Here is an 18,856-nt window from a genome sequence, read left to right on the forward strand (position 1 = left end):
GACTAATACAAGAAGCTGAGAATCCCTGCGCAATCTCGGGCAGGTCACGTTTTAACACCCACCGTGGGTGTGAACACTCATGTGGATATTGTGCATTCTCCGGGAATCATCAGAGAGGCCCACAGCTCGAGACGTTCCACAAGGTAATTCATACACAACCTCGGACTGTCTCTGCAGGGTTCTCAAACTTCCCCCTTAACTTATGGTATACATGTATATACAGGCCCTGGACATACTGTGTCCTGTAGGGCCAACAGGCGAGACGTCAGGTCTTACTGGTACACTTTTAACTGGGAACCAGGCTGGTCCTTGGATTACTCAGATCTCTGAGAATGCCTATCTTACGGAACCCAGCATACAACAGTTGCCTGTAATAGTAAGCAGATAGTAGGCAAGACATTGAGTCTACACCCACATTATCACTGCCCTGTCTTTCAGCTGCTTCAGAGATTATGGGTGTGAGTTCAAACGGCTCAGGAAGGACGTGTCCCTGACTGGTGTTAAGTGGACACACATTGCAGGAATGCACAAAACTATCTATGTCTCGTCCCATCCCTGGCCAGAAAAAGTCAGCTCGGATACGGCCCTGGGTTTTCCTTTTGCCCATGTGACCTCCTGAGGTTGAACAATGACCCCATTCTAACACTGCTAGGCGGTACTTGGCGGGAACGACAAACTGCAGTCAAACCTCGCCCTTGGGTGTTCATGACTCACGGTAGAGCCGTCCTTGTTTACGAAGGAACTTGGCTCGACCTCCCCGTGAATACTTTATCACTCTACCCTTTTGTTTCTTTCGCACGACAGCAAGTGTTGGGTCGGAGTGTTGTTCTTGAACAACAGTTTGGCTACACGTCAGATCTTGCAGCGATTCAATGGTCACTGGGGTGACACAATCTGGAGCCTCATCGATGGCTCGTGTTACTGCAGCCGAAGTCTGAGTAGCGTCATCTTCGGTGCAACTATCCTTGGCACCTGGAATATTGCCTATGATTAGGTCAAATAAAGGTTCTGGCATGACAACTGCGAGTGTCATACCAGTGTAAAATGGAGATGCCACCTGGATACGTGCCTCAGGGAACAATCTCACTGATCCATCAATAAGGTTAGCATGGATCTGTCGACCTGTGTACTGCTCAGGCCGAACTAGACTCTGCTTGACAGAGCAACCTGAGGATCCATTATCTCTCAGGACCTTCAAAGGAAGTCTCCCACAAACCCTGACTGGACAAGGAAGGTACCGTCACCTGTGGGAGGGCCTGTGGAGGAAGCAGCCAGCCACTGATTAGGTTGCTGAATAAATGATGCGGCAAACATTGTGCCCTGAGAATTACATTCTTGAGGGGTCGTACTCACTGCCTGGGGAGATGGAGCATTGGCCATCTGTGAAGGGGGGTTCACTGTCACTGTGGGACTAGTGAACTGTGGGGGAGTACCCGTTTCCAGCTGCGTGTGCAGCATAAGGTCAATTATCCCCTCACGTGTGGAAGGAGTTTCATTTCTCCATCCACTCATCTAAGTAAGCAGTAAGCCGGTCAAGAAACTGAACGGCAGTCTCTTTATCCTGTAAACGCGCCCTCATGAACTGACTCTTGGCGTCGTCAACTGTGAGACCATACGCTTTGACGAGTGCGGCCTTCATCATCTCATACATGAGATTGTCTCCACGAATTCTGTGGAGAATATCGAGGGCAGGGCCCTCAAACAGGCTAAGAAACTGAAGCTGCTTAGCTGCAGCGACTCAGTACTGACTGCGATTTTTTTCAGAGAAAGATGTCAATAATTGTACGCTTGTTGTGGCAAAGGTGGACTAAGCGGAACAAACAATGCAGCAAATGTGGTGCCCTGAGAACTTGACACCTGAGGGGTTGTGCTCACCATCTGAGGATCTGGAGCATTGACCAACTGTGGAGGAGGGTTCACTGTCACTGGGGAACTAGTGAACTGCGGGGAAGTACCTGTACTGGTGGGGTTGGCACCACTGTACGCTTGTTGTGGCATAAGGGCTGCATTAGCATCCTGCCTCCGATACACTAAAGTTGATTGCCCTGACTGAGGGTTACGTGGTTTGTCCTTGCCCTGCTGCTGCTTGAAATACCGGTATTGCTGCTGGTTAGGGTTCTGTTTATCGTACCGCTTCCAATCAGGTTTCTGAGTGTTTTGCCCCTGGTCCTTCTTCTGCGGTTTTGAACCTTGGCCATTATTCTGAGAACGGCCTTGTTGCTGGGGCTCAGTCTGAGATGGTTTCCCACATTTATCAGGTTTCCTGTTCCAGGTATGCTGCTTGCGAGTTTGATACCCGTATGCAGTAAAGAATGCGTCAGCCTTCTTCACCATTTGGCTGGCATTTCCCATCTAGCAGATCTTAAGCTGAGCCACAAGTTCAGTAGGCCACGACTTTTCCAGCTGCGTGCGCAGCATAAGGTCAATTATCCCCTCACATGTGGAAGGAGTTTCATCTTTCTCCATCCACTCATCTAAGTAAGCAGTAAGCTGGTCAAGAAACTGAATGGCAGTCTCTTTATCCTGTAAACACGCCCTCACGAACTGACTCTTGGCGTCGTCAACTGTGAGACCGTACGCGTTGACGAGTGCGGCCTTCATCATCTCATACATGAGATTGTCTTCACAAATTCTGTGGAGAATATCGAGGGCAGAGCCCTCAAACAGGCTAAGAAACTGAAGCCGCTTAGCTGCATCATTCAGTTGGTAAAGTTGAGCCATGTCTTCAAAACGAGCTATGTATGGCTCGATTCGCTCGCCTTCTTTGTATGGGGGAAGCTTGATGTGTGGGGTCGCCATAACATGTGCAGGGAGAACGTTCGTGGAGCTTGGGCCAACTGCACCAAATGTGTCTGAAGCCAAGGAATCTCGCTTGAGCTTCAGCACTTCAAGTTCATGTTTTTCGCGCGTTTCTCGCGTGGCATGTTCGTGTTCTCATTCTCTCTCGCTTTGTTCACGCTCATATTCGCGATGTTCTCGCTCTTGTTCTAACTCGAGTTTGCGTTGTTTTTGTTTGTGTCCGCGCTGTTCTCGCTCGTGTTCACGTTGGATTCTAAGCTCTTCACGAGCATCACTCTCTCGTTGCTGCTCGTGACTAAGCCGAGAGAGGACGTAATTCTTAATTTCAGTTGGGTCTGCAAGACCCATATCTTTGGCTTCCTGTACATAGACACTGGTCGACAAGATGCTAACTCAATCTAAGTACTAACGGCTCAGTACTGACTGCAATTTTTCAGAGATAGATGTCAATAATCAAGAATAAAGAATATAGGCACAGGTTAATGGTGACCAATTTTATCTAATTAAACTGGTAAAGAAAGAAAATTAAATAAATAACTGACTGTGAAAACTATTATGTAAATTAATAAAAATGAATCAATAATCACCAGTAAGGTAGTGCCTATAGACTTTAATGATAAATACCTAAGTATGAACGAGTGAGTATTATCTCGTGAATAGCTTTAGAGCTAGGAGTTAATATCCTGGAATGAGGTCGCCAATTGTCACGGGGTTTTTAAGATCAATGCAATATTAAAAGATAATGTTCAATAATACTGAAGAGCAGGGACAATGAATTGTCTTGCTAAAAATCAAGCAATGATTACTTTATGCTGGCTTGCTTCGCCGATTCTCTCAGAACGAGAATTTATAAACTTTCTCAACAGTACACAGCAGAGACTAGTTACTCACAAATGCTGTTTATTAGTACTGTTGGCCTCTGGAGAAAGTGACTTCACCCCTGCAATCAATAACTAATGCTATTAATAATAACAGATTCTTGCTGATGCATTAACTCCTAGATGGCACAACAGATTTTAAGCTTAATACAATAAGACTGACCTAAGTACCAGTTATGAATAGCAAAGCATTTATGCAAGCTAGGAGCTGTAAGGGAAATAAGCTTAGTATGGAGAAATGAAACACGAGTTTACATTACATTAAGCTCGAGAAGAAAGAACTGTTAAATTTATTGATTACAAAGAAATAAATTTAACGTTACATTTCAAAATGAATTCAAAATAAAGAGATCGCACTCACTCGCTCACTCAGAAGCTAAACTCTTAAACCTAGGAAAATACGAAAAGAAATACTGCTCAAAGAGTGGACTAAGCAGATGACTGGGCGTTGTTACTGGAAGGACACTGCACTCGCTGAGCCTCTCGCCTATCACACTATGTGGAAATCAGGAACGGTGGCACTATGCTCTGGCCCAACCTGCTTTCGTGGCGCTCAAACCTCGACTGACTTCGTATCGTGGGAAAGAGGCAAATGTCCAACCGCATTACTAACGGCTAGAATGAGCAAAACACGCCCACAATAAATCGCTCAGCGGAAGTGCTAATGTCTTGCACAAAGACGATCATTTATGACACATTGAAAAATTGCCTGAAAAACACTCCCGGCCGGGTGAGCGGTTAACTGAACGATAAACACTGGGATTCCACTAGAGTTCGCGGCCTCCCACCAAATGATGTCACGAGCCGACTCGTGACACTGACACAGCCTCATGATAGTTCTTCCGCCACATATCATCAACACCCAACTTTATAGCATCCTCTACGTCCTCCCTCTCATACAGTACCAACAACAGAGGCACATACCTGCATATATTAGGCAGAGTCACTCACGACACCACAATCAGCTACACATGGTGGACACTGTTTACATTTTCTCCCCTCCAAAAGGCAACAGTGCAAGGCTTACCATGCTAAGCCGCGAGTTTCCACCGAGAGTTCAGTTCAAATCCTCACATATGTATAGGTTGAAAACTGTAGGTGAAAGAACGTAACCCCGTGAAACTCCGATGGGCAAGCTTCTTGTTCGTTCCGACTTTCCTTGGAATGTTGCATGTGCTTGTCTACTAGATAGGTAGCTGGTAAACCAAAATTTGGTATTCTTCTTCATGTTTGTGTATATTTTTGTGATTAGTTTGCACTGGGAGATGGCATCAAAGGCTATGATACTAATGACTATTTGTCACGGGGTTTTTATAATATCACGGTAATTTTGAAATAAATGGTTAAATATTATTTAAATTGATAATAATATTCAATAATATTGAAGAGCAGAGAAAATGATTGTCTTGCTACATCAAGCAATGATTACGCTGCTTCTTCGCACGACTCTCTGAGAACGAGAATTTATAAACTTTCTCCACAGTACACAGCAGAGACTAATTACTCACAATTGCTGAATTACTGTACTGTTAGCCTCTGGAGAAAGTTACTTCACCCTTGACAATAAATAACTAATACTAATAACAATAATCAGGTCCTTGCTGATGCTTAACTCCTATGGCACAACGGATTTTAAGTTAATACAACAAGACTGGTCTAAGTACCAGTTATGAAAGCAAAACGTTTATGCAAGCTAGGAGCTATATGGGAAATAAGCTTAATAATGGAGAAATGAAACAAGATTTTACTTTAAGCTCAAGGAAAAGAACTGTTAAATTTATTAATTACAAAAAATAAATTTAACGTTACAATTCAAATCAATTAAATGAGACGCACTCACTCACTCGCACAAAAGCTAAATACTTACGCCTAGGAAAAACACCTTAATTAAACTCTTATAACTAGGGAAATACAAGAAGGAAATACTATAGTCGATGAATGCTGCGTATCACCCAAGTTGAACTAGGATGGAAGTACTGAAGAACTGTGGAGTTTGGGTACTAGCTGACCTCACACTGCTCGCACAGGACCTCTCTCCGTCGCAGCAACAACTGGATTGAATTCAAATAATGTATGGGCAGGAAGCACGAGCCACCAGAAGAAGGCGTGGCTAACGGTTTATGCAAGCAGAGGCGAACGATAAAGAAACAATTGTATCGCTCAGTAGCGCACTTAGTGACGTGCATTAAATCGGTCACTTTTGAAAGTGACGAATGATTTGAAAAGTATACCCCGAAATGGAGAGAGAAACGGTTAACTGAGCGATACACAGTGAGTTTTCCACTAATAGTTCGTGGCTTCTCACAAAAAGGAAATGTCGCGAATTGATTCGTGACATTACGCCCCATGAAAATTAAATCTTTCTTCCTTCAGAAGAATGATTTCAATATACATATATATAAATCCTAACTCAGTCACACAAGATTCACACTGTGGTGTGTGTGCTATCCTGCTACAGGAGAAAGTCGCAGTCGTCAGTGAGCGAAAAAACCTCGTATTTACGTTAATAGAAGCAAGCTTGAGGGAAAAACTCCGTGACGACGGTGAAAATCCTGTACTCAGGTCAAACTGAGCGAAAATTCGCTACATTTACACTGACAACTAATTGTTGTGTAGCGTGGTGTATGTAATACACAGTGTAGGTGTGACAGTTGTAGTGTAACTGTACCTACGTGTAAAATGACATAGTAAATATTATGGCAACGACGGAGGCAGAGGAGAAGAGGCGGCAGCGTGCGGCAGACGATCAGCTGGTCCGCACAGCAAAACTGCTACACCCATTGCTGAACCTGCAAAACCAATTGAGGTGGAGCATCAAAAGTGTCAATGAGACAAAACTTTATTATGTTACAATTACTCTCTCTGCCTAGCAGTCAGTGCTACGACGTACATTCGAGGTCGCCATTAATTATGCACACGATTATGTCGGCAAGTTGAGAATCCCTGTGCAAACTCGGGTCTTCCATAGCCTCGAACTGCACACGGGTCCTCAACCTGTGCCTCAACCTACAGTACTTATATTAATATCGGAGAGCTGAGAAACCTTGTGCAAACTTGGGTCTTCCATAGCCTCAAGTCGCCACTGCGGAGTTCTCTCTCGAACTTCCTCCTTAACCTACAGTACTTCTATTAGTACCGGGAAGCTGAGAATCCTTGTGCAAACTTGGGTCTTCCATAGCCTCAAGTCGCCACTGCGGAGTTCTCTCTCGAACTTCCCCCTTAACCTACAGTACTTCTATTAGTACCGGGAAGCTGAGAATCCTTATGCAAACTTGGGTCTTCCATAGCCTCAAGTCGCCTCTCAACTTCCCCCTTAACTTACGGTACATAATATGTATGTACAGGCCCTGGACATAATGTGTCCTGTGGGGCCAATGGGTGAGACGTCAGGTCTGCACCCACTTCACCACTACCCTGTCTCTCAACTGACTCAGAGATTACAGGTGTAGTTACAAATGGCACAGGAAGGGCATGTCCTTGATTAGTGGTGATACTTTGGCACACACTACACGAACGGACAAAACTATCTATGTCCCGTCCCATCCCTGGCCAGAAAAAGTCAGCTCGGATATGGCCCTGGGTCTTCCTTTTGCCCATGTGACCTCCTGAGGCTGAACAATGACCCCATTCTAACACTGCTAGGCGGTACTTTGAGGGAACGACAAACTGCAGTCGAACCTCGCCCTCGGGTGTTCGGGACTCACGGTAGAGCCGTCCTTGTTTACGAAGGAACTTGGCTCGACCTCCCCGTGAATACTTTATCACTCGACCCTTTTGTTTGTTCCGCACGGTAGCAAGTGTCGGGTCAGAATGTTGTTCTTGCACAACAAGTTGACTACACATCAGATCTTGCGGCGATTCAATGATCACTGGGGTGACACAGTCTGGAGCCTCAGTCATGGCTCGTGTTACCGCAGCAGCCGAAGTCTGAGTAGCGTCATCATCGGAGCAACTATCCTTGACTCCTTGAATATTGCCTACTATTAAGTCAAATAGAGGCTCTGGCATGACAACTGCAAGTGTCGTACCAGTATAAAATGGAGATGCCACCTGGATACATGCCTCAGGGAACAATCTCACTGATCCATCAATAAGCTTTGCATGGATCTGTCGACCTGTATACTGCTCAGGCCGAACTAAACTCTGCTTAACAGAGCAACCTGAGGAACCATTGTCTCTCAGGACCTTCACAGGAATGTCTCCCACAAACCCTGGCTGAACAAGGAAGGTACTGTCACCTGTGGGAGGGCCTGTGGAGGAAGCAGCTAGCCACTCATGAGGCTGCTGAATTGATGTGGCAAACATTGTGCCTTGAGAATTATAAGGAAATGGAACATTGGCCATCTGTGGAGGGGGGTTCACTGTCACTGTGGGACTAGTGAACTGTGGGGAAGTACCCACACTGGTAGGGACGTGACCACCAGGCTGCTGCTGAGGAATGAAGGCTGCATTTGCCTCCTGCCTCCGATACACTAATTGACCTGACTGAGGGTTACGTGGCTTGTCCTTGTATTGCTGCTGCTGCTGCTTGGGGAACTGCTGCTGGTTGGGGTGCTTGTTGTACCGCTTCCAAGCAGGCTGCTGTGTATTTTGCCCCTGGTCCTTCTGTGGTTTGCTTGGACCTTGACCATTACTCTGAGAACGGCCTTGGTGCTGGGATTCAGTCTGAGACGGCTTCCCAGACTTGGCAGTATCTTTTCTGCTCCAGGTGTTTTGCTTACGAGCTTGATACCCGTATGCAGTAAAGAATGCGTCAGCCTTCTCTGCCATTTGGCTGGCATCTTTCACCTGGCAGATCTTAAGCTGTGCCATGAGCTCAGCAGGCCACGACCTCTCTAGCTGTGTACGCAGCATAAGGTCAATTATCCCCTCACGCGTGGAAGGAGATTCATCTTTCTCCATCCACTCATTTAAGTAAGCTGTGAGACGATCAAGGAACTGAACAGCTGTCTCCTTGTCTTGGAGACGAGCTCGCATGAACTGAACTTTGGCGTCGTCTACTGTGAGACCATACGCCTTAATGAGTGCAGCTTTCATCATCTCATATGTGAGAGTGTCTCCACGAATTCTGTGGAGAATATCGAGGGCAGGGCCCTCAAATAGGCTAAGAAACTGAAGCCGCTTAGCTGCCTCATCCAGTTGATATAAGTCTGCCATGTCCTCAAAACGAGCTATGTACGGCTCGATTCGCTCACTTTCCTTGTATGAAGGAAGCTTGATGCGTGGGGTCGCTAGGACATGTGCAGGGAGAACGCTCGTGGAGCTTAGACCAACTGCACCAGACGTGTCTGAAGCCAAGGAATCTCGCTTGAGCTTCAGCACTTCAAGTTCATGTTCTCGTTCTTTGTCTCGTTGTTCACGCTCGTATTCGCGCTGTTCTCGCTCGTGTTCGCGCTGTTCTCGCTCTTTTTCTAACTCGTGTTCGCATTGTTGTCGCACTTTTTCTAACTCGAGCTCGCGTTGTTTCTGCTCGTGTTTGCGCTGTTCTCGCTCGTACTCGCGCTCCTTTTCGCGTTCCTCACGCTGTTCTCGCTCGTATTCGCGCTGAATCTTACGCTCTTCACGGGCATCATTCTCGCGCTGCTGCTCCTGATTATGCCGTGAGAGTATATACTCTTTAATTTCGGTTGGGTCCGAAAGACCCATTTCTTTGGCTTCCTGTAAAAATACAGTAGTAGCCATGGCGCTAATTTATTAAGCAAACCGAAATTGAGTACTGACTGCTTAGCGACGAATACTAATAAACACAAATAAAGAATACAGACACAAGCTAGTGGTGACCAGTCTTATCCAGTTAACTGGCAAAGAATAAATCAAAAATGTAAATGACTGGGAAGACTCAATAATAAACACAATGGTACGGCGACTTCCCAGGAGCGAATAAAATCGTCTGGCGTTACCAAAAATAAACTAGAGTTAAGTATTCTATTGATTAATAAAGCAAAATTCACTTGCTAAATTAAGGGTAAACACCAGTAAGCTTGTGCCTATAAACTTTAATGATAAATACCTAAATATGAATGAGTGAGCACTATCTCGTGAATAGCTTTAGAGCTAGGAGTTAATATCCTGGCGAGGTCGCCAATTGTCACGGGGTTTTTATAATATCACGGTAATTTTGAAATAAATGGTTAAATATTATTTAAATTGATAATAATATTCAATAATATTGAAGAGCAGAGAAAATGATTGTCTTGCTACATCAAGCAATGATTACGCTGCTTCTTCGCACGACTCTCTGAGAACGAGAATTTATAAACTTTCTCCACAGTACACAGCAGAGACTAATTACTCACAATTGCTGAATTACTGTACTGTTAGCCTCTGGAGAAAGTTACTTCACCCTTGACAATAAATAACTAATACTAATAACAATAATCAGGTCCTTGCTGATGCTTAACTCCTATGGCACAACGGATTTTAAGTTAATACAACAAGACTGGTCTAAGTACCAGTTATGAAAGCAAAACGTTTATGCAAGCTAGGAGCTATATGGGAAATAAGCTTAATAATGGAGAAATGAAACAAGATTTTACTTTAAGCTCAAGGAAAAGAACTGTTAAATTTATTAATTACAAAAAATAAATTTAACGTTACAATTCAAATCAATTAAATGAGACGCACTCACTCACTCGCACAAAAGCTAAATACTTACGCCTAGGAAAAACACCTTAATTAAACTCTTATAACTAGGGAAATACAAGAAGGAAATACTATAGTCGATGAATGCTGCGTATCACCCAAGTTGAACTAGGATGGAAGTACTGAAGAACTGTGGAGTTTGGGTACTAGCTGACCTCACACTGCTCGCACAGGACCTCTCTCCGTCGCAGCAACAACTGGACTGAATTCAAATAATGTATGGGCAGGAAGCACGAGCCACCGGAAGAAGGCGTGGCTAACGGTTTATGCAAGCAGAGGCGAACGATAAAGAAACAATTGTATCGCTCAGTAGCGCACTTAGTGACGTGCATTAAATCGGTCACTTTTGAAAGTGACGAATGATTTGAAAAGTATACCCCGAAATGGAGAGAGAAACGGTTAACTGAGCGATACACAGTGAGTTTTCCACTAATAGTTCGTGGCTTCTCACAAAAAGGAAATGTCGCGAATTGATTCGTGACACTATTGTTGCAAGAAGAGTACAGTACGTTGTGCAGAACCAGCGGGGTTGCCATCAAATGCGTGTTACATGAGGTTCGTTAGTAGGGTATTTGTGGGGTGTGGTGATCTGAAGCAGTGTTATGAGGTAGCAGGGGAGACCTGAGGAGTGACTTTGTTAAGAACTTGGCATTCATTTATTGAATGGGGTGCTAAGTAATGTTATGGATCTGTACAAAGAACGGTACGTTGGGTCATTGTTTGGTTCAATAATAGTTATGACTGTTCGATGTTTCCAGATGTTGAGAATGCTACAGTGTGCAAATGAGTAGACGCCAGTGTTTGTGAGGTCATGGATGCCGAGTTGTCCTAACTGTTTCAGGTAGGATGCTGATGCCATCCAGACCTGCGCTTGATGAGTTTTTGTTCTTGATGTTACTTGTCTGTTCCGTTGTGGTATAGCGGAAAATACTGCCAATGCAGAGAAAATTGTTTATCTGACTCTGTATTTGTTAGTGTAAGGTGACATGTTTGTGTAGTAGTTCTCGAATTTGTTAGATGTGAATAAAATTGAATTCGGTTCAAAACGTTCAACACGATTTTGTAGAAATTTGAATTAGTACTTTTTATCAGACATTTCACTGCAGAGAGATTACAGACCAAAAGCTGGAATAAAACAGCCTTAGGAATACTAAAACAGAACTGACCAGTCGAGAACATGAATGAAAAGTACATCAACGCAGAAAGAACAGGAACACTGTCCTCCTTAACCCATCACTCCACTTCTCTTTGATCTCCAGGCTTAAAAGTACAATTTGTCGAAACATCTAAAATAAAGTAATCTTAATTTTAATCCTTTATTCTGTTTAGAAGGAATAAATAATGCACACTGAGACTCTTTGCTTTTATATGTCTGCATAAAACAAGTCATTAAAATCTTGCTGTGGATAACAATCCTTAAAAGCCAGTCCCGGAGCACTTCTTGTGAGAAGTATAAACCCGTGGCTGAGTTACACTAGTACACAATTGTTATGGCAGGTGAATGACCCTGATGGCAGCTCATGTGCGATAATTTTTCAGTTGCCGAGCAGAGATTCAGACAGATGAGTACACCGCCTCATCTTCACCCGGGCTGATTGGGCACTTGAATTCATTAAACCACCTGACGTCTGACCTGTTATGGAGGACACATCCACCTCCACGACCCCCATCATCATCAGCAGCATCAGCAGCATCGTCATTGCCGCATTTGCCACGTACAAACTGCATAAAAAGTATCACAATTTGGAACGGAAAACCACATTAGAATAGTAAAAATATCAACAGAGTGCCCCGTGAAGTGGGCCATTCATCCATGCGCATATCATTCAGCCTTTCGAAATTCTTTTGCTTTACCTCACACGCCAAACGATCTAGAATACAAGAAATTTCTTATTGCCTGATATAGACATCTTTCAGTCTGCTACTTGGATAAAAAGTGGGATGACACGTGTGCCTTGTCATGTGCTTCTCTCTGCATACTCATCCATCAGTTTGTGTTGTATAGTACAGGAATTCTTTTGCTCCCACACCTCACTTATCCATAGATTCACTTACCATATCAGCCCACTTAATTGTCTTTTTCTGCTTCCTCCTGCTCTCAGACATACTTCTGAATACACTTCTGTCTGATTCACATCCCTTGTCTCTGTGTAGGCATACCTTATCAGAGCACTCTCTTCTGCCCTATGATCACATCTTTCAGGAGCCTCCACATATCACATCTAGCCTATACAAGTAACAGACTTCCTGACAATTCCATATCCACTGCTCTCGTGCTTTTTTTTTTTTTTTTTTTCATACGGAATTCCAAATTTTCACGGCAGTTACTCATGTGTGCACCAACACACTATGCAATCCTTAAGCAACCTCTGTACTCAGTCCCCTACTCCATACCAAGGCTTTCATAGCACCACCCACTTTGCTTCCACTAGCCACTCTACTCTCTATTTCCTTTAAACAGTTGTTATTGTTGTCATTGTATCACGTCATAACCCTGACTGGAAAAGCTGGATGATGAAAAATCAAGTAATTCTAGCAAGGGAGAAAACTGCATGAAAAAACAATATGATACTAAATGTAAAAGCAAACTACTGTCTTACATAGTCAAAGAAAATTATGTTAACCAGCGATTTAAAATTCTGAAGATTATCCGTTTCTACAGTGTTATTACAGAAATTTCCACAAACTAGTAGAAGAAGGCATGACAGACCTAGAAAGAGTAACTAATCAGTAGTGTTTGTGACGTAGGAAACCGCAAAGCTATCAAGAGCAGCTGCTGACCAGGAAGTACGGAGCGGATAATAAAGCATTCAGGAAGAGACATATGCAAACTATGGTTCGGGTAATAGATGATTTGGTACAGCACTTGACAAAAAGTGGCTTATACTGAGACGATGCTGCAGGTTATCGAGCACAGCACCTATGCTTCCACTTGTGCCAGTCTATGCACTGACCAGCACATCATATTGTGACCTACCTTAGGAAGCAACCATTGTTTTACTCTTAACCCCATCACCTCGAGGACGCCTTTTCTAGTTCCTTCTGGCTTACTTCAAGCTATTTCATTAATCTAAAGAGGCCCCTCTCACTGAAGAGTTAACGAAGGCTTTGTCTTACCATTTCAGTTCGAAAATTTTCTCCATGCTGACCCAGATAAGCTCGAGGTAGCATCAATAAGTTTAAGTAGATGAACGCATACACTGTAAGCAACTGTTTTTTGGAGGACGTCTGACATACAAATAAAAACATCTATGAAAAATAGCAGAAAATAATTCACAGCCTCCAGAGGAGCACTTAAAAGAAAGAAAAGAAAACGTCAGAAGCGGAGCACATCCATTCATTTTGTTTAGTGGGAAGTTAAACCCTGGGGACGGCCTGGATACAACAGATAAAGCCTCACCACGCGACCTCCTCAGCCAGTGATAAATGGTTGGGTGGTGGCAAAGGAGGAGAGGAAGGTGGATGGTGTTCAGGAGAGGCCCAACAAGATAAAGGATGGTCTTCCAGGAACACTGACACAAAAGCCCTGGAAGTAATAGTGGCGCTAGTGATACAAAAAGGGTTGTCTTGAGGAAGTTCGGTAATATACCAGAGGACTGATGTAAAGCAAACAGGAAAAGAATTTTTAATTCAATTTCTTTCAAAGTCAATAATGCATTTATTGTAATCTTTTAAGATATGAGATATGTAAACAAATAAGAAAGGACTTTAGTTTAGTATTACAAAAGTTCTTGTACCCTGCAATTTATTTCTAGGAATTATATTATTAAATTTTCTACGCAATAGACTTATATTTGTGGCCAGCTTCTACCTGTAAAACATATACTTAATTACGTTTGGGAAACATTACTTGAACCTAATCATGTGATGAACATATCTATGCTAGGTGGTACACGAAGAAGACGCGTGATGCCTAAAAACATAGCAGTGGCAGAAGTGGAAAATACTGTGCAAGTGCTGGATAGTGTGAAAGTATATGTGCAGTAACTGTTTGTGGAATTAACGACATTAAGCCTGAATGAACTGAGTAACGGCGGGAGTAAGGTGAGAGTATGAAATATATATGGATGAGCAGTGATAGGGAAGGCAAGATACTGTAGATGCTTGAATATCTGATGAGTGATGAATAAACTGGTTTCCCTAGTAGTAGAGATTGAGCTGATTAAATAATCAGTAGAGATGGTGCAAAAAGTATGTGAAAGGACTGCAGGGCAGTCCTTTTAAACTCGTTCATTGTTTTGTGAATGTCTGAGAGTTACGTGGTTTGCAAGGAAATGTAGATGAAATATTAGATGTTTACCATGTGTGTGTGTGTGTGTGTGTGTGTGTGTGTGTGTGTGTGTGTGTGTTTTAACTGCTGTAGGAGCTTGATTCTGTGTTATTTAATGTCTACACCTACATATAAAACAGAGGTTACTAATAGACTGCATTGTTTTGAGTGTGTGAATCTAGGTTGAAGCTGGTGTTATGTACAAGTAGGCCGATTATTGAACAAACGAGGAAATAACTCGGTGGACTGTTAGATTTAGGGTAAAACAACAACTGAACGTATATGACGTACATCATTGTATTTCATCTTTCTCTTGCATACGTCTTCCCATTTCAATCAGCTGAAACGGTCCCTTGTGAATGGATGTAACCAATTAAAATGAGTTTCATCAACTTTGCAACTTCACGCCTGCTCCAGATAAAGTCATCCATCATCAACGAATCGTCAGACAAAATCTTCCACCTCACTGGAAACATTTCTACGTTTGTGGATTGACGAGACTTCTCCAGCTCACATATTAATACGTAGTTGACATCTAACACTGCACAGCTGTTCATTGCGAACTTCTCTGTCTGTCCTACCTACGAGGAACCAGAATGTTATTTTGTACCACAATTAGTAGTTCTTCCAACCATTCCCCTGTACGGATTTAAACAGAACCACGAGGATTAAACTGATTCCAGCGGAACTTGAAACTTGATGCTTGCTCAATCAAACGATGCGACCTTTCTGGAAGTACAGTAGGATAATAACTTGCTCGACACTTTAATTCTCACTTTCTAATCTTTTCATTCACGTCCTGCCAACCCCTCCTTCAGTAACAGTACTGCCCTGCACCAGTGACTTGACAATTGCGTCACAAAACTCAACAGTTACCTGACCAGTTCCAGCTCACTAGAATTTTTCATTAGACAAAACTGAACTAATGCCACATTGAGCAAATCAACTACCATCCTCTTATTCAAAATATACATTAATCTTATATTTTAAAGCATCTTTCCTATCACAACCTTCTTTCTGATCGTCAGTAACGGTTCCGTCAGGGCGCTCCACAGGCGATCTTCTCACCTACCTTTCAGACTCCTGGTCATCCTCCTTTTGGGACTTTGGCGAAAGCTTTGCCATTGCACTTGACATCTCAAAGGCTTTCGATCGAGTCTAGCATAAATATTTAATTTCCACACTGCCCTCTAACGGTTTCTATCCTTCTATCTGTGCCTTCATCTATACCTTCCTTTCTGGTCGTTCTACGGCTGCTGTTGTAGACGGCCACAGTTTTTCTCCAAGGTCTATCAACAGCGGTGTTCCTCAGAGCTCTATCCTATCACTATCTCTCTTCCTTTTATTCATCAATGATCTAAGCTGTACATCTAACCCTGTCCACTCATACACTGATAATTCCACCCTTCACCTTTCTATTATGTTTCCACAACGTCCATCTCAGCAGTTATATCAGCAATACAAGGGATGAGGCTATGGCACACCTAATATCTGACTTGGCTCGTATCCCTGACTGGGGAAAAGTAATCTTGTTGTTATTAATGCATCAAAGACTCAGTTCTTACACCCTTCAGCACGACAAACTCTTCCACAGGAGTATCCACTAATGTTTAACAATATTCAGCTTAATCCTGCATCATCCTTAAGCATTCCTGGGGTTTCATTCTCTCGGGATTTATCTTGAAAAGATCATATTACATCTCTTGTAAAATCTGTTTCCAAGAGACTGTCTGTGCTAAACCAACTCTGTATCTTCTTTACCTCTTCTCAGTTGTTGACTTTATACACGGGTTTTATTCGCCCATGTGTGGGGAGGCTCCGCACATACAGCTCTTCTCAACAGGGTGGAGTCAAAGGCTTTTCGTCTCTTTAACTCTCCTCCTCTTGCTGGCTCCCTTCAACCTCTGTCTCTTTGCCGCACTGTTGCATCTTTATCTCTTTTCTATCGCTACTTCAATGGCCACTCCTCCTCTGAATTGTCTGCTTGCATCCCTCCACCTCTACGACGGGAGCGTAGCACCCGTCCAGCAACAAACTCTCATCCCTATTCTGTCCAACTCTCTAATGCAAGAGTTAACCGTTACTCCCAGTCCTCCATTTATGCAACAGGTCAACTCTGGAACTGTCTCCCTCTCACTGTATTTCCTACTTAATATGATCTCCAGTCTCTCAAATGCAGTGTGTCCAGGCACCTGGAAATGAACGGGTATTGAATTTGGCTCTGTGTTGTATTGTTTTTGTTTTCTCTTGGAAGGAACGGTTTGCGGGCTCCTGGTCTTTGGTTCCGTCTTTCTTGCGTAAAAAAGAAAAAAGAAATGTTCAGGATTCCTTCTTTAACTAACCACTCCCACTGGAAAGACGTCCAAAATTCTAGGACTCACCTTGGACACACACACATGACCTTGTCTCTGCAAACAGGACACATTAATATAGCGGCGTCTAGTATACCGGATGGCATGAAAATCCTCGAAGGCACTACATTTCGGACAACAGAATGAGTCTCTGGGAAAATCGGTACATTAGTCTAAGCGAGGCTCCTACATTAAGCAAAACAAACATGGATAAGTATGAAAAACACCTAAGAAGCCCTTGAGAATAATAACAGGATGCACCAAGGTCACAAATGCAAAATTGCACACTTAAGGTGATTAAAAATTCTTCTCATTAAGGATCATATGAATATGGTAGGCACAATATTAATCCCTTCAGCTCACGGGTCAGTTCATCCTTGTAACTTTATGTTGCATCACTACCCTACACAAAGAAACAAAAAACAAATAACTGTTTAATAATCACACCGTCTCAGCAAAACATCCGTCCTCCTCCTCCATCCAGCACTACATTTCACAAATACATTCATAAACCATGACCACTGCAGCCACCCAAAGCCTTCAACCAAATACCATCTTTATGAGCTATCACCTGGCACCCATCCGTCAAAAGCTTTCGTGCCCGAAAAAAATAAATAAATAAATAAAATAGAACTTAGACCACAATGCGGTCAGCACGTTACTCTGCCTCATTACCAACTTAAAATGCAACTCACAAACCAGCCACTATGGCCATACTGCAGTGAAATCTCCACACTACAACACACTTCCTTACCTCATGCGTCACACTTTCACAGCACAGGCAATCTTCAGCGTAACTTCGACAAAAAATGTATATTTGGGAGCGACCGGATGAAGTGACCGGTTTCCTGTGGTTTCACTATGTTCACGTCCTGAGAAGCCTGGAGCAGCAGCAATAACAACACTAAACCATATTTCGTATGCTGTGTGCCTCAGTACCAGTTTTTCTCATGATTTATTCATTTGTAATTGTTGTACTAGTAGTTTGTATGAGCTAAACGTAAACTAGGGTTAAAAACTTAGAAAAGGCAGTTAAAAACTGTTCAGTGCTAATCAGACCAACATTGTAAATTTACATATATAACAATTACAGAATATACGACAATTTTGAAATAACGTATAAATTCAAATACTGTATTATTTAATCTTCATTCAGGACTTACAATTAGTGGTTTTACTATATATTAAACTCACAGAATAATTAGAAAGCACTCAGTGGGCGCATACCTCCGCCAGTGCCATTGCCATTAAAATGGATCCGGATCCGTGGAGATATTGTGCGGGATGCATAGGGTCCGGATCCAGATCCGGATCCGCCCCAAAATTTAATCACTTCTTTCTTGGTCCGTGGCCCATCCTTCCACAAAATTTCGTTGAAATTATTTGAGAACATTTGGAGATATTGTGCGGGATACTCCGGATCCGGATCCGACCCAAAATTTAGTCAGTTATTTCTTGGCCCATGGCCCACCCTTCCACCATATTTCATTGAAATTCACTGAGAACTTTTGGAGGTATCGTCTGGACAAACAGACAAACATAGCTGAATACATTACCTCCTCAAACTTTGTTGGCGGAGGTAATAAGCACATGAATATCATAAAGTGTTATATACATAAACCAAGAGTAACTGTGTCAATGTATATTACATGGATATGTCCTGATATAACTAGTGTTTGGCGTGTTCTGCTTTGTTTATGTAATTAAATAATTATAAATGTATTGATGTGTAAATATCTCGTGTTCCAAAACCTGTTACATGCTGAGTTGATGTAATCGTATTCACTTGCACATCGAAGTATCTCCAGCAGTATATGGGGTTTACATAATATATATTTTGAAATGATGTATATAAAAGACAATGGACTGTACTAACTGGTAACGTGGTGCTGGTAAGGGACGCCTTCATGAGTTGG

This window comes from Coenobita brevimanus, chromosome 94 (genome assembly GCF_032717465.1).
Source record: "Coenobita brevimanus isolate Jiangsu-jjx chromosome 94, ASM3271746v2, whole genome shotgun sequence".
Lineage (NCBI taxonomy): Eukaryota > Metazoa > Arthropoda > Malacostraca > Decapoda > Coenobitidae > Coenobita > Coenobita brevimanus.